Raw genomic sequence first — 24,238 nt, forward strand, 5'->3', positions numbered from 1 at the left:
TATGATCGCATCAGCTCTATATATATTTATCACCATTAATCAAACATAACAAAACAGCCAACAGCTGTTACGACGTGATTTTTATGTACGTGATGTTTATGTACATGATATTTATATACGTGCTTTTTATGTACGTGCTTTTTATGTACGTGATATTTTTATCATCCTCTTTCAGACGGCTGAGGAAAAGAGTCTTTAGCAACAACAACCTCCACCAGGCCGAAGGCATGGGGAGAGTATGTTTTGCACTCCATCTGTCTGTCCGTCCGTCCGTCCGTCTGTGGACAGCTAATCTCTGGCACAGTTGGCTTGATCGCAGCCATACACAGTCCTTGAATGCCACAGTTTAACCTCTGCCCCACGGTTTTCACATTGGCCTCTTATAGCGCCACCAGGAGGGCGTTTTGGGCAAAAACATTTCTTTGGACAGTACACCTACAGATTTTGTTCAAACATCACACAAATTGGTACACAGTCTCTCTAGAGCCATTCAACGAAACGGGTCTTTCAGATTGTTTTCCAAAAATGGTAATGACTGGTTAAAATGTGGAATAGAAACCTGCAGGCTTTCCACAGATACCACAGAATGGCCTGTTAATGCAAAGTTAGGAAACGTAAACATGCCGCCATCAATCTCAGCACTCAGCTTGGTGGCATGGATATGCCACCAAGGTAAAGATATACTTTACCATACAGTACATAGCCTAATGGAGACACAGTACTGGTTAATTAATTATCCTTCTTTACACCTCCTTTAGGCTAGCTAATGAGTTGGCACTGCACCTGTACTGAACATCTGCTCACACATACAGTATGACACAGCTGTAGTCATTCACGTGCTGGCATGGGTGCGTGTTTGCACAAGCAAATGCATACGTGTCTGGCCCGATCAATGTGTGTGTATCCTCATGGCTGCAACCTTGTACCTTGTTCAAGGTTCTATTTGGTTGTACTGTGTGTGTGTGTGTGTGTGTGTGTGTGTGTGTGTGTGTGTGTGTGTGTGTGTGTGTGTGCGTGTGTGTGTGTGTGTGGACGTGACAAATGTGCTGTCCTCATCACATTTGTGCTGACCTCATTACATGTGTGATGACGTTTATGGACGTTTTTTCATGCAAAACTAATGCTTGCAATGGATTCAGAAATATGAAAACCCCCTATTTAATATATTGGTACCCCAACTTTCAGCAGCTATCACAAAGTTTCCCAAGGGAAACAAATTGGAACAAATTGATATGTGATAGTAGACACCTTCATGAACACTAGTGGTAAGCATTACCCTTTTTTCGCTAACTTTACCTAACTAAAAGTCATTGTTTTGGACAAGATTTCCACCCAGCAGTAATTATACATTTTTTGTTGTCTTACTGACCTCACCTTCAGTTGGAGCTATACTGTAGTGAATTCAGGGTCTATCGGGTGGATATCGTGCTGCAGCTTATTCATCTGTTGGACCTAGCACCAGGGGCATTTCATTTATCATTAATTGCTTGCTAAAACGTACTGTCACTGTTGAAATAAAATGTATGTTAATGTGGGACTAAAGGAGCCAAATGTACATGCTCACAGAATATGAAGTATAGGCTAACAAATAACAATCTTAGCTTACTTATTCCAGTCTAACGCTAAATAACTTGCTACCAGGTTCATTTGCATCACTCACAGTCAAAAAGTGTGGTACATGCAGTTGCACAGCAGCTTCAACACTTCAAAGTGTGCTAAGACTAATGTACTTATTCTTCTTAACTTTGTTGCTATTCTTTATTTATTTACTGCTACAATGTTGATTGATTGATTGATTGATTGATTGATTGATTGATCATGTATTAATGTCCGAACCTTATCATCGTCATCAACGTCAATTGTATCGCGATCCACTGTCAATATCCTTTTTTCGGCCAGCCCTAATGTCACAACATATCTTAGAACATTTGCTAAGACCACGGCGGGCCGGGGAAACCGGAGGTGCCTGCATGCGTCCTGCCTGGCAAAACAGTACTGTGTGCTACTTAACTAGAGGAGACAATAGTGACTTTCTTCCAAAAGAACAATAAGCCAGGATATACTGCAACATTTTATACACTATCAACCCATTCTGTGAAAACAGCCCAAGAGCAAAGAAAGATGCTTATTGTTGAGAACAACTGCATCATTGCCAGATTTAGGGAGCCTGCACTGTTTTAATGTTTTTCTTAACAATCCCAGGGTTAGTAGCATCTGCCAAACATTAATTTTGTCTGAGGAGGAGCTAAATGAGACAGAATCCCCCCCCTCCCCCTCCCTCTCTGCCATACTCAAGAATGCCTTTGCATGCCAGCTGTGCAAGCCTGGAAATTGCAGCTATAGGCTATGACGTGAGTAGAGTTTCTATATAAGTTATTGAATAATCTTCACACTTATTTTGTGTTTAATAGTGTGCAATATAGCAATGCTGTGTATCTGTGTCATGGTGCACTGTCACCAATACTATTTTTCATCTCTCTTTGATCAAGTAGTTTGTCACTCTCCTGATTCGACCTGCTTACAGTGAATACAGTACAGTGCATCTTCCATTGTTAATATAATAGATCTATGCATAGCTTCACCTCACCTCAAGTATGTCAAACAATGATGTAACTAACCATTGGGCGCCATTGCCGTATATTTCCATGCGGCTACTTTTTACGGAATTAAAGATATACTGTCATTCAGTGTTTGTCTGTGTATGCATGCACTAATCCAACACATATTCTTCCAGTGTGAATATATAGGACTCGATATGAAACATGATCAGACCAATCTTAACAAGATAATCACACTTCAAATATATGCACTGTACTGTATGTGTGGACTGTGTGATGAGGAGTTGGGTGTGTGTGTGTGTGTGTGTGTGTGTGTGTGTGTGTGTGTGTGTCTGTGTGTGTGTGTGTGTGTGTGTAGTATTTCATACTACAATTATATGAATTATCTTCATATAATTGGTCCTCACTAATGTTCATGATAAAATGCCACAATTTTCTGTGTCTCATAGGAGGGCTGTGGGCAGTTTAGAAACCCATCCCACCAGTGACATAATGGTTAGGCAGAATTCTTTTTAAACAATATATTTTTAAACAATATTTCGATTTTTATTATTGTCACAACGATGACTTCCATTTTTGCATTGCAACTTTTCATGAAAAGAAAGCTTGCTGTTTCTATTAGCTTGGATTCCCCATGATGTCACTGGTGGACGGGCCCACAGCCCTCCTATGAAGATAGGTTGAAAAGCGGTGAAGTGGTCCTTTAAGGTGAAAAATTGTGAACTATCCCTTTAACAATATACATCACTATGCGCTGAAACGGATTGAACGATCACAGCAATCGTGCTTCAAACCCAATTTTCTCCACATAGCTCCAATCTGCAAACAAAGGTCAGAGCAAGCGCTAAAGCAAAGAATCACAAATTGATATGAACTTAGAAGGGGAGTGCATCAGGGACTTTGTGTGTGTGTGTGTGTGTGTGTGTGTGTGTGTGTGTGTGCGTGCATGCGTGCGTGCGTGCGTGCGTGCGTGCGTGCGTCCATGTTGCTTTATCCTATATCCCTATAGCTGCACCTACTGTATATTGGCATGGGTATTTGGCACACAGAGGTGCCACACACGATCGCATGTGCCAGTGTGTGTAATTGGTCTGAAGTGGTTTGTGTATTCCTGCCTGAGGCTTAAAAGTCATTGGACTGACCTCTCTAGTGTGACACCAGTACAGTGTGAAGCAATCTAAAGGCTCCAGACAGCAGCCAGCAGCAAGCAAAACACATTAAAGATTAAAGCAGTCGCTCAGAACAAAGCCAACAGAGTGTAGTTTGTGTGTTAGACTTGACTGTGTGTGTGTGTGTGTGTGTGTGTGTGTGTGTGTGTGTGTGTGTGTGTGTGCGTGCCCGTGTACGTGCCCGTGCGTGTGTGCGTTTGCCTGCGGGTGCGCGTCTGTGTGTGTATCACGCCTGCATTGGGGCAGCTTTGGAAGGAAGGCGGCATGGTGGGGTGAAAGGATGTGTATGTGTAAAACTGTGTGTTGGGGGGGGGGGGGGGGGGGGGTCAAGCAATTCGAATGCTGTTTATTTGTGGTCGTTGTGTGTGTACACTGTTGCTATTTGTGTCTGTTTTAATCTGTGCGTGCGTGTGTTTGCCTTTGCGCGTGCGCATCTGTGCATGCGTGCGACGTGCGTGCATGTTTTTATTGATGGTTCCCTTATGTGGATATGGATGGTGTGTTTCATATAACACAAGGTGACATGACAATACTTTTGAAACTGAATCCAAAACTTATCTCCCGCTGAATGAATGGTTCATAATAATGGGCTTTGCTTTCATCTCACACCATCATACTGCAAGTGTATCTCTGATTTATTCATGTACCGTATTTAGGTTTGCCCAAAATCCAGAATTTAATCCAGCCTCTCATCTGTTTTATTCCCTCCAGCGTTTAACCATCTTAAAGTCTTATTTTTTATTCAGCATACTGGTAGTCCGATTTATTTTTTAAATGTCCCCTGGGCCCTGTCCCTTATCCCCTGGCGTGGCTTAACTGTGGAACACTAAACATAGGGTAGGCTGTACTATTTTCGTCCAACCGGATCGGCGCAGGCACAACCCGGACATGCCGTAGTAGAAGAAGTTACTCCGTCCGGTACTGTGCTTTTATTGTGTAGTTTAGTTATGTTCCTAGTGTTTCTTCACTTTCCTGTCTACTCTATTTGTTACTACATGTCTTGTCTCTACCCTGATTGCTAACTTGAGTCCACCTGTGTCATGTTAAGTTCTCAGCCAATCATGTGGTGTTTGTAGTTATTGTTTCACCTGTGTGTAGTTAGTCTGTGTCTTAGGTGCTATTTACACGAGGATGGTGTTCATAAAAAACGGCAAAATAAAGTACCGTTTAGCGCTGTCATTTAGACGAGAACGGTGTTCTCAGGAGGTGAAAACGCATCGAAGTGAAAACGCCTCCCAGAGTGCAAATCTTTGAGAACACCGTTTCCTATGGTCTCCATATAAACAGGCAAAACGGTGAATCCGCAAAACTTATGACATCATGGCTCACGTTAATTGGCTCACAGCGGCAGCGCATAGCCTATGTTTATTACATTGATGCAGAGCAATATCATTATGATATAATGGAGTTCCTGAACAAGCCTCCCTCCTCGCCTACAAAGTGCTGCTCATCAGCGATGTTGAATGTAAAACCATGATGTAAATAAAAAGCCTTGTGAAGTTGTGATAGACGGCAGCCGCGGCAGCAACGTTTATTTAATAAATATATATCATCCCGTGGCGCGCCCAGAGCAGTGTTGCGCCGCTTGCGTCTTCTTCTTGTACGTGGGTGACCTGTCTATTTGGCTGCCCGTTATCGCCACCTAGCGACAGTATAGCATAATAGCACATTATATCATAACTTGTGCGTTCTCGTGTAAAGGGTAAGAAAAAATGAGAACGCAACGGGACTTTGACGTGTTATATGGAGATGGTCCCCGTCTAAAAGAGGCCTTAGTCTCCCTGTGTTCAGTGTTTCCTTGCTAGATTATTAGTTATTGTTACGTTGTGTTCTCGCCTGTGTATGTCCTGTTCGTTGCTAATAAATACTGGACTTGACCTGCTTGTTCTACTTTTGGGTCCTCACCTGACACGCACCGTGACAGGTATATTACTTTATTAAAATGGCACAAAGTGCATTTTAGAGAAGCTGGGGACCTGAGACGCTTCCCAGCCTGGAGAATAGACTTTACAAAGACACTTGACACACTGATCACAAATTAGACAATCTTGAAACTGTGGGTCAACTTGGCTCTGTGTTTTGGTGGATTTGGTTGTGTCTTGCCAGCACAAAACTCCATACTAATATCTAGTTGTATTTCCATCAACCTGTTTTTATGAACATTTGTGACTTGCACATAAAATACCTGAATGGAAATGCTTGGAAACAGATTCAGCGAATTAATGATGACTCCAGCTTCCGGCTTCCACTCCACTGGAGAAACAAAAACTATGGCAGCAGACAAAAACAAACTGTACTGTACTGTATGTGTGTACTGATGAAGTTGGCGATTATACTGGTATAGCCTACAGTAGGAGGTCTATATGAAATACTACATTTGGCAATAATTAAATATCTACATTAAATGTACCTGATGTTGCAGCTAGAGCATTTATTTATTTTATATCCAATTAAGATCAGGATATCAACCATGGAAAGGACTTGCAATAATGCAAGGCATTTCATTTAATATTTCATCTCTTGTTTATGAACACAAACCAATATTTACAGGAAAATAGCATTTAGGCTATTTATGTAAGGTACAGTAATTTGATTTATAAAGCACCTTTCAAAACATTATTGTTAGAAAGTGCTGTAAATATAACAAAAATAAAACAAGAACATCCCATTCAAATAAAGTAACAATAATACAAACAGAGCAGCAAAAACAGTACTTAGAGAAAGATAACAAACATAAAAAAAAGTAGGCTACATAGAAATCAACAAAACGTGTGTGTGTGTGTGTGTGTGTGTGTGTGTGTGTGTGTGTGTGTGTGTGTGTGTGTGTGTGTGTGTGTGTGTGTGTGTGTGTGTTTAAAACGTTGACCAATGACTGGTATTATTTTATTGTATAATGCTGATATCTTGCAGTTATTAAGATTACGTTCACTTTTTCACATAAAAAAAACAAATAAAAAAAACATGATCACAACACACTTATTTTTCTCTCTTTTATTTTACAACAGATGTACCGGATATACCTGACAATCAGGATTCGAGTCGAGACAGCAAAACAATAGACTAATAGTACATCCAGATCCTGAGGCTACCGGAGACAGTCTTCAGCGAGAAGCAGGCCTCTGATACTGGCACCATGCACAGCATGTGGGATTCTCTCTTAAAATGCAGACAGAGCAGGTAGAGCTAGTGCAAGATACCTGGCAGTCAAGTTCGAGTGTCCTAAATAAGACTCTGAAGTGCTTTGAGAGAATTACACAAGGTGCTGAGTTCATGGCAGGAATAAACAGGCAGGGCCATTACATCCTGGCCAAAGCATCCATCTCAACACTCACACACACACAGCCATCTACACAGGCAGTATCCCTTTCCACCACCCTACAGCCTAGTACAGCATCCCTTTCACCAGCACCCACTACACCTACACACAATTACAAGGCACCCACCCACCCACCCCTTTAAATCAGGGGAGAACATTGACTGACTTCAACTAGTAATTCCATTTGCCATTTCACCTCAGTTTTTAGTTGTCTCCACCAGGCCGAAGGCATGGGGAGAGAGTATGTTTTGCACTCCGTTCGTGTGTGTGTGTGTGTGTGTGTGTGTGTGTGTGTGTGTGTGTGTGTGTGTGTGTGTGTGTGTGTGTGTGTGTGTGTGAGGGTGTGTGTGTGTGTGTGTGTGTGTGTGTGTGTGTGTGTGTGTGTGTGTGTGTGTGTGTGTGTGTGTGTGTGTGTGTGTGTGTGTGTGTGAGTCCGTGTGTCTGTCCGTCCGTCTGTCCGTCTCCGGCACGTTAACTGGAAAACGGAATGCTGTTTTCCAAAGTTGACTTTGACTAGCTGCTGCATAGGCTGTGAGGAATCTAATATCCAGTTCATACTTTTCCAGACAGTTTATCAGAGGTTGATCTATGACATTTAATTGCATTTCACCACTGTCTTCATAAATGGCAAGTAACTCACACACTGCACTCCAACAGGCACAGAAACGTATATCATGCACACTGGAAATAGTTTTCTATGTTTGATGCATTGGTGGCTGACAACTGAGAAATACCTGGGTTGGGGGTAGATCATTCAAAATATCCTGCACATCTTTGATCCTAAAATATTCATTGTAATCATCTTCTGTTCTTACCAAGTGGTCAAAATCAGTAGTAGTTAAGGACACCCTTGATCCCCTAGGGACCCCGATGTCCAATTTCGGCATTCTCAGGACACTCCCTAGGGACGAGGGGGCGGGGCCTAACCCTTTTTTTCCGATGACGTCATTATATTGATTTTGCTGATTGGAGTTTCCGGTATTTGAGGATCAGATTGGATGAGGACGGCAGTTTCATCTGTGCCAGTTTGGGTCAGCATATTGATTATGTATACATGCATTTTCATCTTTGGCAGTTGGGGGATCAATATGATTCTAGTTCTGCTTTCGAATTGGTTTCACATCCCCATCTGTTCAAACTGAACTGCGCATGCACTGATTTGTGTCAGCTGATTCTGGACAGACTGTATGCGTGTGTGTGACTATTGATTTTGCATGCTTGGATCCAAACGAGCTGATCGTATTGATTTCACCTCTGGTGGTTGACTCTCTCTCTCTCTCTCTCTCTCTCTCTGACAAATATTGTCATGTATTCTGGCTCTCACCAAGAACCATGGAGCCGCTGAACTAAATGACTTACAGCTTAGATTATTTCCAGTTTGGTTATAAAAAGTTGGGGAGGAACTGATTATGCAACTATCAGCCTGCTTAACCCCATGGCAAACCAACTCTAATTCCCCAGGTTAGTAGGCCAGGGTGCTTGTTATTGATTTTACGTTTCCTTTCAACCGCAAGCAGTGGTCTCAGTTGCCTTACTGAGGAAGGGCGGGACAGTGGGGAGGAAGCATACAGAGCATATCTATTATCTCTTCAGAACTGGTGCATGGAAAAAAAAAAAACCTCATTAGGGATCAATGCGACAAAAACAAAAGAAGCTTGTCATTCATGAAGAGGAACCTGTGCAGGCCATTACAAATGGTGGACAAATAGTGGAGGTAGTAGACAGTTTTAAATAGTTAGGCAGATATATTGACAGCAAACTCATTTTCAGTGAAAATACTGAACAGATTTTTAAAACTTGTAACCAACGTCTCCACCTACTACGCAAGCTCAACTCCTTTAGAGTGAGCAAGCATATCATGGAAACAGTCTATAAAAACCTGATAGAGGGAGTCTTGAGTTTTAACATGGCAATGTGGTTTGGCAATCTAAAGGTCAAAGGAAGAAGCAAGCTGCAGCGAATAGTAAATCTAGCCTCAAAAATAATTGGGAAGAGACACCAGCAATTAGGCTGTATCTACAATGAGATACTTCGTAAAAAAAAAAAACTATCAAGATAGCAAACGACCCTGTCTCATCCACCCTGCACCGACTTCCAGCTACTTCCCTCTGGTAGACGGTACAAACTAGGCATGCCATGGTATGAGATTTTACAGTACGGTACGATGCCGATATTGATAATCTATACCTGGTATTCCAAGGTATTTATATTTATAAAAATAAAATAAAAAGATTGCCCCCCCTGACCTATGTCTAGTGACTACCTCGACATCCTTATAAGCCCTTCTTTGTTCCCCAACATGCAGGCCTACACATATATATGTATATATATATATATATATATCATAATATATGCCATGATTATGAATTGATTACCCTGGACCGAATGGAAACAAGACAGCAAGGACTTTTATCAGTGATCCCTTTGGATATGTGGTTGTCTGTATCCTATACTGATTACACTTCTGCCAATAAACTAATCAGTCAGTGAATCAATAGCTATTCCCCAGTCCCCATTGTATTTCACTGTACTATGGTTCCCCCTAATGGCCGTTTTGTACCCAGTATGGTGGAGCAGAGGTGATGCAATCTGCGCATGATCACAACTGTCAATGTGTGCCTCCGTGTTGACAGTCCACACTTAGTTACTACATATGGAAATATGGAATATACATTTGGATCTGGGTGTTTTTCAGCAACACTAACTCAAAGGTAGGAAGCAACTTTTCAATCTACTGCATCTGTGGGGTGAAAATATTTGTGTTAAGTGTTGTTGATGTTGTTGTAACCGTTTGTTTTTTACTGTTTGGTAAAGTTTTGCATGGTTCATGATGTCTTAATGTTTTGGTTTAATGTGTGACTTGGGTTATTTTTGGTATGTGGTGTGATGTTTTGTGACAGTTGCACGGTTCATGATGTCTTAAGGTTTTGTTTTAATGTATGACTTGGGGTATTTTTGGCAAGTGGTGGTGTATTTTGTGACATTTGCACGGTTCATGATGTCTTATTGTCTCGGTTTAATGTATGACTTGGGTTATTTTTGGTATGTGGTGTGGTGTTTTGTGACATTTGCACGGTTCATGATGTCTTAATGTTTTGGTTTAATGTATGACTTGGGTTATTTTTGATAGGTGGTGGTGTATTTTGTGACATTTGCATGGTTCAGGGTGTCTTAATGTTTTGTTTTAATGCATGACATGGGTTATTTTTGGTATGTGGTGTGGTGTTTTGTGACATTTGCACGGTTCATGATGTCTTAATGTTTTGGTTTAATGTATGACTTGGGTTATTTTTGATAGGTGGTGGTGTATTTTGTGACATTTGCATGGTTCAGGGTGTCTTAATGTTTTGTTTTAATGCATGACATGGGTTATTTTTGGTACGTGATGTGGTGTTTTGTGACATTTGCACGGTTCATGATGTCTTAATGTTTTGGTTTAATGTATGACTTGGGTTATTTTTGATAGGTGGTGTGATGTTTTGTGACAGTTGCACGGTTCATGATGTCTTAAGGTTTTGTTTTAATGTATGACTTGGGTTATTTTTGGTATGTGATGTGGTGTTTTGTGACATTTTGCACGGTTCATGATGTCTTAATGTTTTGGTTTAATGTATGACTTGGGTTATTTTTGATAGGTGGTGGTGTATTTTGTGACATTTGCATGGTTCAGGGTGTCTTAATGTTTTGTTTTAATGCATGACATGGGTTATTTTTGGTACGTGATGTGGTGTTTTGTGACATTTGCACGGTTCATGATGTCTTAATGTTTTGGTTTAATGTATGACATGGGTTATTTTTGGTATGTGGTGTGATGTTTTGTGACAGTTGCACGGTTCATGATGTCTTAAGGTTTTGTTTTAATGTATGACTTGGGTTATTTTTGGTATGTGATGTGGTGTTTTGTGACATTTTGCACGGTTCATGATGTCTTAATGTTTTGGTTTAATGTATGACTTGGGTTATTTTTTGGTAGATGGTGGTGTTTTGTGACATTTGCATGGTTCACGGTGTCTTAATGTTTTGTTTTAATGCATGACATGGGTTATTTTTGGTACGTGGTGATGTATTTTTGGTATGTGGGTATGTGGTTGGGGAATTTTTACATGGTTCATGATGTCTTAATGATTTGTTTAAGGTATGAGTTGTATTATTTTGGTAAGTGATTGTATGTTTTGTGGCATTTGCATGGTTCAGGTTGGCTTAACGGTTTATTTTAATGTATGACTTGGATTACTTTTGGTACATGGGGGTGTATTTTGTGGCGTTTGCATGGTGCATGGTTCAGGCATGCCGTGGGCATGTCTGTGGCCGTTTGAGCTGTGAGGTTGGGGGTTAATACTGAGTAATGTACGGTTAGTTCATGCTAGTAGGGTACATGTTTAAAGTAATCATGTATATCATATTGGCGTAACTAAATTTGAAATGAGTTGAGTGGACTATGTATTTTTAGATGAACACACTATGTTGTTCACCTACAATTATAGGGATCGATGACTAGAGTAGATTGACGGCATTTTACAATAGCTACTATTACGTATTATTGACATTTAAAGTTAGATAGACTATAGTCTATACTACATGGTGGTATAGGCATCCATGGATTTCCAGGGAATTCAACCCGAATCTGTAGACGGGGCCTGTACACAAAACACAATGTTTTGTGTTGACAATAACTACGAGGCAATAACAGCCATCATACTAGTAAATATTATGTATACTAGTTAAATTATCTAAACTCTGTGATTTGGCATAGACATTTTTTTCACGACACATAGGAAGAGTCTAAACTACATGCATAATAATAAAATATGGTTGAATGTTTCAAATACTGGATAGTTAGAATGGGTCATGCATGTTTTTAATACAAGCACCTTAACATCACCATGTCTGATGGTGCAGTGTGTAAATGTAACAGGTTATCTACATGGTGTATACTAAAGCATGTAATACTGATGTACCGATGTTTTTCCAAGAGTTCAGATCGTATAGTTTAGAAAATTGTGTAAGTCTATACTATACGAGGTCTTTAGATCATGGTCAGTACCAAATATCATACCAAAAGTCTGTATCTTATGTTTATCAGGTTTTATTTTGATCAGAAAATAGACAATTATGCAGATGAACATACACTGTAGCACAACATGGAGCAAAATGTACAAGACAATGAATTCACCAGGACATCAAATATACTCAGTCATCAACTATTTATAATGTATATATATATATATATATATATATATATATATATATATATATATATATATATATATATATATATATATATAGATATATATACAACGATGCAATCAGGTCAATCATAGTGGCAATAGTTATGTCCTTGATTATTATTTTTTGGATCATATCAGGGTAAATCCTTCCAGTAATGCAAATAAGATGTACATAGCCTATGGATTCTTGACATTGGCAGTGGTCCTACCTCAATACCGCTAGTTCTCAATACCTTAATAACCCCCGGTATAAAATCATCAGTCCACAACTTGTTCATTAAATCTTTAAAATGATTGTAGAAGTAATATCGGGGCGTAATATTCAAACATGTGTGCTCGGTTTGACTAGAATGGTCTATGCGGCAGCCGTTGCAATCATCCTTCATCTGTTCGGTTATAGCGTTTGCGAGTAGTTGACCAACATGTATTTTCAGAATATCTGTAAGATTTGTGGGGTTTGTCCCAGCAAACTCATCCAAAGTCAGTGGCCAATTCAGGGGGTATGGCGGCGAAAGCAATGGTGTGTCGGAGGCTGGAGGGTCATGGGGAGCAGTTGAATTTGGGGGTGATAGGTCTACCCTCTCAAAATACTCTGTGTCCCCCGCACCATAGCCCCAAAATGCCCTCTCAAAATGTTCATCGTTCTCCGGATCATAGTCGCAAAATGCCCGGGCATCATCATCATATTCATCGCTGTCCGTATCTGCAGTACTGATGTTATGCCACCACGGGGGGTGTATACATGGTCCATTGCGGGTCCATCCACCATGAGAGGTCCCTTCATTCGAGTTTGATTCTCCCAATGAAGAAGTAGAATCCTCCATGGTGCGTGAATGGCGCAATATACCGGCAATAAGGATATTATCTACATCTATGCACCTACTCTATATAGCCTATGCCGTGGACTCTCCAAGCTTAAATTATAAAGTATATTGATCAATATTGTTCAAAATCGTATGGCTAATAATTAACAAAAATTGATACATGTACATGTAGAAACATGCATTATTTTTTAGATACTGGTTTGAAACTGCTGACGACAACATAAGTTAATAGCCTAGTTGAAATGTATCAGTGTAAATGTATTGTAGACACTACCATGAATAATCACTGAGAGGGGTGGGGTGTATAGCTAAGGAACAAACTAATTAAAAGGGAGGGCTCAGATCTAGATGTATGTATAGAGCAAAGAGAGTTAGGCTTATTCGCACCAGAGGATAAGGCTTATTCACACCAGAGGATAAGGCTATAGGAGATAATTTCTCAGGAAACACCATTTGTCATCAACTATCTCCTCTCAGTATTAGTCATGGAGGCTATGGGTAAACCACGTAACCCCATTGAACCTGTGGAGCACCAGTCATATAGCCCGTATATTACCCCTCTCAGACTAGAGGAATATAATTCAACACGGGGTAGATTTGTCTATACCCGTGATTTTGAATTATACAAAGAGAGGGCAGAGGACGAGATCATGGCCGCGGAGCTGCTAAGTAACCATATGTCGAGAATTGATGAGCAGGACTTCGAGTCGGACGGGTTAATAATCGATACGGATGAGGAATATTTTGCTAGCATCGAACCATTGGACATGACTACGAGCAAGAAAACTCCTGGACTGTCCGAAAATGCGGAATTTGTACACCTCTCCCTTACAAACCCGTCCTCCCGAGCACCGAACTCTGAACCAGAGAACTACTCCAATCCACCACCATCCCCTGCAGACTCTGGTGATGAGGACGTACCCTCCCCTCTGTCTGCACCCAAGGCATGTCGACGATCTCAGCGTCTGCTTCACCTAAAAACTAGATGGTTGAAACCCAACTCTACCTGGTTGAAACCCCAAAGCAAATGGGAATGAACTGAACATGTCTATTAAATGTAATGTGTAACATACTTGTGTAAATACGTGCTATGTTTCTCAGTAATAAAAACAAAACAAAAAATCAACATATCTTCATTGTTGTTTTTATTTCATATATATATATATATATATATATATATATTTACACTATTACCGGTGTTAGATTCTAGTTAGGTTCTTACGGTGGTAGTATACTAAACTTTGCGACTATTGTAACTAATCAGGATTATGCATTGGTGATGATCCTTCCTTCTTTTGTTGGGGGTGTAACGTATCCGGTACTGTATACAAAACCCTGTTTGACCTCAAAGGTCGGCCATGATTAGTATGGCAGTTATTCTTTAGGCTCCACCTCTCCGGGGATGTTCTTAAATACGGAGAATAACCCTACATAACTGAGTAATCCTACAATAGAGACACTAGCTGCCCACGAAGAAAGAAAGACAACATGTACTCTACGTGCTACCAAGATGAGAATAGGAAAGTTTGGGCCTTATCTGACGGGCGGAAAATTCGTCTGTCGTTTTTTCCCTTCAAGAATCAGCGATTTATTGAACTCTATACATTGGAAACAGGCGACAGTATCTTTGAAGACCGGCTGCCTTACATACGCATCTATGCATCTGAATTTGAGCGATTGGTCCCTCCTATTCTTGAGTTCTGTAAGTATTTGCAATTGGATACAAAGATAAACCCTGGCTATATCAAGCCATCTCGATTTGTACGGGCGAGCTCTGAAATGCCCTCGCGTAGTGACACTGAGGGCTTCATCGTTGACTGTTCTAGGTCAAACTTATGGTTGCTACTAAGATACAAATCTCAATGCGGTACCCCAGTTGAAAGACCTAAGAGTATCATGGAGAAAGAGAAATGCTTTCCAATCCAACTAGCCGTTGGTGTGGATGATTTAGGGATTCTAAAGCATGTGATGTGTGAAGCCTTGGATTTCTTCACAACTATAGAGAATCAATCTTTGGACCTACTGGAAGGCTACCTTAGAGGCGCCAAACGTGTGGATTCACGATCATTGGACTACTTCAATGAAAAGAAACTGAGGCTTGTGGATTACCAGACAAGCCATTCCAGACCTACGGGGTTCTCGTTCGGTAATCCCAGACATAGTAGCTTCTCGCTCGGTGATCCCCCAAAGCCAGCTGGCGCTACATTATTCTCAATGGATAACCGTCCTGTAAATCATAATTCGTACAGCGCCCTAGAAAACGATGCACCCATGCCCCACTCTGATCTAGAAACCGATGGACCAACAATTGCAGCTACCAGCCCACCCCCTCCTACACTATAGGTAAAATGCTAACTCATTATTGCCGGTATATTGCGCCATTCACGCACCATGGAGGATTCTACTTCTTCATTGGGAGAATCAAACTCGAATGAAGGGACCTCTCATGGTGGATGGACCCGCAATGGACCGTGTATACACCCCCCGTGGTGGCATAACATCAGTACTGCAGATACGGAGAGCGATGAATATGATGATGCCCGGGCATTTTGCGACTATGATCCGAAGAACGATGAACATTTTGAGAGGGCATTTTGGGGCTATGGTGCGGGGGACACAGAGTATTTTGAGATGGTAGACCTATCACCCCCAAATTCAACTGCTCCCCATGACCCTCCAGCCTCCGACACACCATTGCTTTCGCCGCCATATCCCCTGAATTGGCCACTGACTTTGGATGAGTTTGCTGGGACAAACCCCACAAATCTTACAGATATTCTGAAAATACATGTTGGTCAACTACTCGCAAACGCTATAATCGAACAGATGAAGGATGATTGCAACGGCTGCCGCATAGACCATTCTAGTCAAACCGAGCACACATGTTTGAATATTACGCCCCGATATTACTTCTACAATCATTTTAAAGATTTAATGAACAAGTTGTGGACTGATGATTTTATACAGAGGGTTATTAAGGTATTGAGAACTAGCGGTATTGAGGTAGGACCACTGCCAATGTCAAGAATCCATAGGCTATGTACATCTTATTTGCATTACTGGAAGGATTTACCGTGATATGATCCAAAAAAAAATAATAATCAAGGACATAACTATTACCACTATGATTGACCTGATTGCATCATTGTATATATATCTGTATATATATCTATATATATATATATATATATATATATATATATATATATATACATTATAAATAGTTGATGACTGAGTATATTTGATGTCCTGGTGAATTCATTGTCTTGTACATTTTGCTCCATGTTGTGCTACAGTGTATGTTCATCTGCATAATTGTCTATTTTCTGATCAAAATAAAACCTGATAAACATAAGATACAGACTTTTGGTATGATATTTGGTACTGACCATGATCTAAAGACCTCGTATAGTATAGACTTACACAATTTTCTAAACTATACGATCTGAACTCTTGGAAAAACATCGGTACATCAGTATTACATGCTTTAGTATACACCATGTAGATAACCTGTTACATTTACACACTGCACCATCAGACATGGTGATGTTAAGGTGCTTGTATTAAAAACATGCATGACCCATTCTAACTATCCAGTATTTGAAACATTCAACCATATTTTATTATTATGCATGTAGTTTAGACTCTTCCTATGTGTCGTGAAAAAAATGTCTATGCCAAATCACAGAGTTTAGATAATTTAACTAGTATACATAATATTTACTAGTATGATGGCTGTTATTGCCTCGTAGTTATTGTCAACACAAAACATTGTGTTTTGTGTACAGGCCCCGTCTACAGATTCGGGTTGAATTCCCTGGAAATCCATGGATGCCTATACCACCATGTAGTATAGACTATAGTCTATCTAACTTAAAATGTCAATAATACGTAATAGTAGCTATTGTAAAATGCCGTCAATTCTACTCTAGTCATCGATCCCTATAATTGTAGGTGAACAACATAGTGTGTTCATCTAAAAATACATAGTCCACTCAACTCATTTCAAATTTAGTTACGCCAATATGATATACATGATTACTTTAAACATGTACCCTACTAGCATGAACTAACCGTACATTACTCAGTATTAACCCCCAACCTCACAGCTCAAACGGCCACAGACATGCCCACGGCATGCCTGAACCATGCACCATGCAAACGCCACAAAATACACCCCCATGTACCAAAAATAATCCAAGTCATACATTAAAATAAACCGTTAAGCCAACCTGAACCATGCAAATGCCACAAAACATACAATCACTTACCAAAATAATACAACTCATACCTTAAACAAATCATTAAGACATCATGAACCATGTAAAAATTCCCCAACCACATACCCACATACCAAAAATACATCACCACGTACCAAAAATAACCCATGTCATGCATTAAAACAAAACATTAAGACACCGTGAACCATGCAAATGTCACAAAACACCACCATCTACCAAAAAATAACCCAAGTCATACATTAAACCAAAACATTAAGACATCATGAACCGTGCAAAATGTCACAAAACACCACATCACATACCAAAAATAACCCAAGTCATACATTAAAACAAAACCTTAAGACATCATGAACCGTGCAACTGTCACAAAACATCACACCACATACCAAAAATAACCCATGTCATACATTAAACCAAAACATTAAGACATCATGAACCGTGCAAATGTCACAAAACACCACATCACGTACCAAAAATAACCCATGTCATGCATTAAAACAAAACATTAAGACACCCTGAACCATGCAAATGTCACAAAATACACCACCACCTATCAAAAATAACCCAAGTCATACATTAAACCAAAACATTAAGACATCATGAACCGTGCAAAATGTCACAAAACACCACATCACATACCAAAAATAACCCAAGTCATACATTAAAACAAAACCTTAAGACATCATGAACCGTGCAACTGTCACAAAACATCACACCACCTATCAAAAATAACCCAAGTCATACATTAAACCAAAACATTAAGACATCATGAACCGTGCAAATGTCACAAAACACCACATCACGTACCAAAAATAACCCATGTCATGCATTAAAACAAAACATTAAGACACCCTGAACCATGCAAATGTCACAAAATACACCACCACCTATCAAAAATAACCCAAGTCATACATTAAACCAAAACATTAAGACATCATGAACCGTGCAAATGTCACAAAACACCACACCACATACCAAAAATAACCCATGTCATGCATTAAAACAAAACATTAAGACACCCTGAACCATGCAAATGTCACAAAATACACCACCACCTATCAAAAATAACCCAAGTCATACATTAAACCAAAACATTAAGACATCATGAACCGTGCAAATGTCACAAAACACCACACCACATACCAAAAATAACCCAAGTCATACATTAAACCGAGACAATAAGACATCATGAACCGTGCAAATGTCACAAAATACACCACCACTTGCCAAAAATACCCCAAGTCATACATTAAAACAAAACCTTAAGACATCATGAACCGTGCAACTGTCACAAAACATCACACCACATACCAAAAATAACCCAAGTCACACATTAAACCAAAACATTAAGACATCATGAACCATGCAAAACTTTACCAAACAGTAAAAAACAAACGGTTACAACAACATCAACAACACTTAACACAAATATTTTCACCCCACAGATGCAGTAGATTGAAAAGTTGCTTCCTACCTTTGAGTTAGTGTTGCTGAAAAACACCCAGATCCAAATGTATATTCCATATTTCCATATGTAGTAACTAAGTGTGGACTGTCAACACGGAGGCACACATTGACAGTTGTGATCATGCGCAGATTGCATCACCTCTGCTCCACCATACTGGGTACAAAACGGCCATTAGGGGGAACCATAGTACAGTGAAATACAATGGGGACTGGGGAATAGCTATTGATTCACTGACTGATTAGTTTATTGGCAGAAGTGTAATCAGTATAGGATACAGACAACCACATATCCAAAGGGATCACTGATAAAAGTCCTTGCTGTCTTGTTTCCATTCGGTCCAGGGTAATCAATTCATAATCATGGCATATATTATGATATATATATATATATATATACATATATATGTGTAGGCCTGCATGTTGGGGAACAAAGAAGGGCTTATAAGGATGTCGAGGTAGTCACTAGACATAGGTCAGGGGGGGCAATCTTTTTATTTTATTTTTATAAATATAAATACCTTGGAATACCAGGTATAGATTATCAATATCGGCATCGTACCGTACTGTAAAATCTCATACCATGGCATGCCTAGTTTGTACCGTCTACCAGAGGGAAGTAGCTGGAAGTCGGTGCAGGGTGGATGAGACAGGGTCGTTTGCTATCTTGATAGTTTTTTTTTTTTACGAAGTATCTCATTGTAGATACAGCCTAATTGCTGGTGTCTCTTCCCAATTATTTTTGAGGCTAGATTTACTATTCGCTGCAGCTTGCTTCTTCCTTTGACCTTTAGATTGCCAAACCACATTGCCATGTTAAAACTCAAGACTCCCTCTATCAGGTTTTTATAGACTGTTTCCATGATATGCTTGCTCACTCTAAAGGAGTTGAGCTTGCGTAGTAGGTGGAGACGTTGGTTACAAGTTTTAAAAATCTGTTCAGTATTTTCACTGAAAATGAGTTTGCTGTCAATATATCTGCCTAACTATTTAAAACTGTCTACTACCTCCACTATTTGTCCACCATTTGTAATGGCCTGCACAGGTTCCTCTTCATGAATGACAAGCTTCTTTTGTTTTTGTCGCATTGATCCCTAATGAGGTTTTTTTTTTTTCCATGCACCAGTTCTGAAGAGATAATAGATATGCTCTGTATGCTTCCTCCCCACTGTCCCGCCCTTCCTCAGTAAGGCAACTGAGACCACTGCTTGCGGTTGAAAGGAAACGTAAAATCAATAACAAGCACCCTGGCCTACTAACCTGGGGAATTAGAGTTGGTTTGCCATGGGGTTAAGCAGGCTGATAGTTGCATAATCAGTTCCTCCCCAACTTTTTATAACCAAACTGGAAATAATCTAAGCTGTAAGTCATTTAGTTCAGCGGCTCCATGGTTCTTGGTGAGAGCCAGAATACATGACAATATTTGTCAGAGAGAGAGAGAGAGAGAGAGAGAGAGTCAACCACCAGAGGTGAAATCAATACGATCAGCTCGTTTGGATCCAAGCATGCAAAATCAATAGTCACACACACGCATACAGTCTGTCCAGAATCAGCTGACACAAATCAGTGCATGCGCAGTTCAGTTTGAACAGATGGGGATGTGAAACCAATTCGAAAGCAGAACTAGAATCATATTGATCCCCCAACTGCCAAAGATGAAAATGCATGTATACATAATCAATATGCTGACCCAAACTGGCACAGATGAAACTGCCGTCCTCATCCAATCTGATCCTCAAATACCGGAAACTCCAATCAGCAAAATCAATATAATGACGTCATCGGAAAAAAAGGGTTAGGCCCCGCCCCCTCGTCCCTAGGGAGTGTCCTGAGAATGCCGAAATTGGACATCGGGGTTCCTAGGGGATCAAGGGTGTCCTTAACTACTACTAAAATCCAATAAATCGACATAGTAATAAAAATAAAAAACTGATTTGGGGAAAGGCAGCTAGAGTTCCAAAATGAGGAAAACAGAATCTGAGACAGCATGCAAGAAGTATACGTGTGATACAGGGGGGCAGTCAGACAGATATTTTGTGACGCCTGAAACTCCTGAAAGTTCATATAATGGCCTGTTGTCACTGGACCCAAAAAACCCCATAGCCCCATAGAAGTCCATAGAAGTCCAACTTCACCTAGACTGTATTACCTTAATAAACATGGTCATGAATACTTTCTGCTTCCAGTCACTAGTTTAAAGTCTCATTTCTAATGTCATAATATTCTTTTTGGAAAATTATGGTCCCATTTATAAATGACCATAAAGTCGCGTATGTTCTGAGGGGCGTGGCTACCGTTACAGTCTATGATCGGGAGTCCCCACCCACTCGAGTCAAAATCAAAACCAACGGAAAAGAAGGGGGGAAGTCCCGCCTCGTTGTCTGGGCAGCCAATGGCCAGCTGGGCCCAAACGGAGCCAGCCAATGGCCAGCTGGGCCCAAACGGATCTAGAAAGATGGCGACTTACAGTGCAGGAATAACAGGCTTCATTTTATGTCCATGTTAGACCCGGGGAACGCTTTGTCCATATGTTTTACAGTCTATGGTGTGATAACAGGCAGATTCCGTAATGAGACAGCAGGCAGAATCAAAGACAAAGTACAGGCAGGGTTCACAACAGGTAACAGAATACAGAGAACGCTGGAAAGGCACAATCTGGCCAGGAGCAGGTATAAATAGAAGCTGTAGTATGAGAAACAGGTGCAAAGGTGAATGAGGTTTGATTTGATTTTGGTAAAAGATATGCAAGTAAAATCACAATATAATTTAAACCCTGCAGGATAACACATTAAAGCGTAATGAAACAATTGCTTCCAATGTGGTCCTGCAGCATGACTAAAACAAATAGTTCAATAAAGGACATAGCACCAATACAAGGTGAGGTGAGATGAATGTGGGAATAGCTGAAATGACAGGAGAGGGAGATTTAGGCAGGGCACAGATTCAGGCAGACAGTGCCCGCACGTGCACACGCACACACACAGAGAGACTAAAATACCCTGTAGAGTGTAGACCCACAAAGAAGGAGGACCTCAGACTGAAGTCCTGCCAACCCAAGCATGTGTAAAATCCCATGGCTTAGTGTCTGAATTAGAGCTGGAATAATGCCAAACAGCCGTTGTGACGCAAGTCATCTATTCAATCTTGCAAGTGACATTTGACAGGGTCACTCTTGTCTTGTTCTCTCAACCGGAACTTATCTTTCCCAGCCATGGGAAGGCCTAAACATAAAGCACAGAGGAAAGTGGAATCTCACTTCGGCAGCACTTCACCAATAGCATAATGGTGAACTGCATCCAACTATCAGGAACAACTGCAAGAGATTGGGAGTTGCCGCACACTCATGCAAATACTCATGTACTGTAGACTATAGGGATGTGAATAATGGCTATGTAGTAACTCATGATTATGAGTTGCTACAGGCTATTTTAGAGGCTGACTATCCAATGTCAATTTGAATGAAGATTGTAGCGCACGCACATCCGTAGCCTGGTTAATAAACAAGACTAATATCGCACGGATCCGCGGGATATTAGTCTGGGGAGGCTCAGCTTGGATTTCATTTTCAGGGAAACATTTTCTCTTTGACGCAATTGGTCAGAGCTACTGTCAGTCAAAGGTCTCAAGCATTGAACGTCACTGTACCAAAGCCCGCCCATATTGCCTACCATGTCCCTATTGGAGGCCACATTCTCTGGAGTAGGAAATGGGCGTAAAATTGAGCCTCTCCAGACCGAAATCCGCCGGTAGGCAATTTTCTTTTGCCAACGGCTGATTCGGTCTGGTTTATTAACCAGGGTAGCACATCCGTGGCCCAGGTGCAAATATTAAATAGAATAGAATCTGCACACTCGTGATGTTGAAAAGATGACCTATCAAATAACATTGAAACGTTGACGATACAACTTCAGGAGTTTTTTCAACATCAGTAGTAGTGTGCACACTCTATTTTTCTATTTAACCAATTTTAACCAATCCTTAGCTGGGGTTTTCTCCTGTAAAATTAAGGCTCCAAGCACCAATGACTTGGCCCTTGTGCCTCTGTGAATGTCCCCGGTCAGATCAGTGGACAACCGCCTGAATGACTAACCTCATGATGGGTACTGGAATCCCTCAGGTACTCCACGATACACAGGCTGAGTTTAGTTTGAAGTTGATCGGTTGAATTACATGAACACATGCAGGCAAACACACGCACGCACGCACATGCATGCAGAGATTAGCGTAATTTATAGACTAAGACAATGCCCATTGGGAACGATGCCTGTTGGGAACACATGCGCCTCCCTCCGGTTTTACAATACCCATTGTACCATTTTGTCAGAGTACCCGTTGTAACTGTCTGTCTGTCACTTTTATGCTGCCTGTCTCCCTCCCTCCATATGTATGAATAACATTGTAGCACCTTTATGCTCTTGCTATTGACACGATATATTGACACATATATTGACATACACAAAGTGCCCCTGGTGGCTGCCCCTAATACTCCCCACAAATGCATAGCAATCCCAATATGTAACAAAAATCTATCATAATATGCACATCATACAAATTACCACCAGTTAAACTGTTATCAATACCCCGACAATTAACCTCTGGGTAATTATCTATTATTACTTAATATGTTAGCCTGCGATTAGCTGGCAGACAATAATTTGTGTGAAGGAAGGAAGGTTAGGAAGGAAGGAAGGAAGGAAGGAAGGAAGGAAGGAAGGAAGGAAGGAAGGAAGGAAGGAAGGAAGGAAGGAAGGAAGGAAGGAAGGAAGGAAGGAAGGAAAGATGATAATACAAATGTGCACAGTAATTGTTTGGGGTATAGTAGGACTATAGAAAATAATAGTAAGAAATCACAATCAAATATTTAGCCACTTGTTCGAATGCCCCCGCCCCCCATGAAAAATAACTAAAATCGAAAGAAAACAGCAAATTGAACACTCATCTTTTACCTTCTCTAATAACAACCTAAGACAGATTCTTTCTTGATTGATTGAAAAAGAAAACCAACAAAACAAAACAAAACAAAGTTGTCCTTTAAGTGAAAATAAAATATAATAATTTTAATTAACATTACAATCTTGTTTGTCATATTTTGGGGCCCACTTGCGGCAGTGCAGCACCCTCACTCACACCAGTGGGCCCCGGCCCACAGCTTGGGAACCGCTGCTCTATAATGTATAGATGCATGGAGCAGCTGGTGCTGTTTTAGCATTTTCCTCATTACAGTCCCAAACCTCTTTGCAAACTCTGCAGTGGTGATGCTTCCTCTATGTACCATGCACTTCTTTCCAGTGTGTTCGTGTGTGAGTGCACATGCCTAAGGGCTGCTTAAGGCAACTGATGAGTGCAATCTCAACTGCTGAAGTCACAGGTGCAAACACCCCCAACCACGCATGCACGTGAGACAAATGGCACTCCACTAATGTCATGATGTTATAACA

The sequence above is a fragment of the Protomyctophum parallelum genome (genome assembly GCF_964188405.1).
Source record: "Protomyctophum parallelum genome assembly, chromosome: 9".
Lineage (NCBI taxonomy): Eukaryota > Metazoa > Chordata > Actinopteri > Myctophiformes > Myctophidae > Protomyctophum > Protomyctophum parallelum.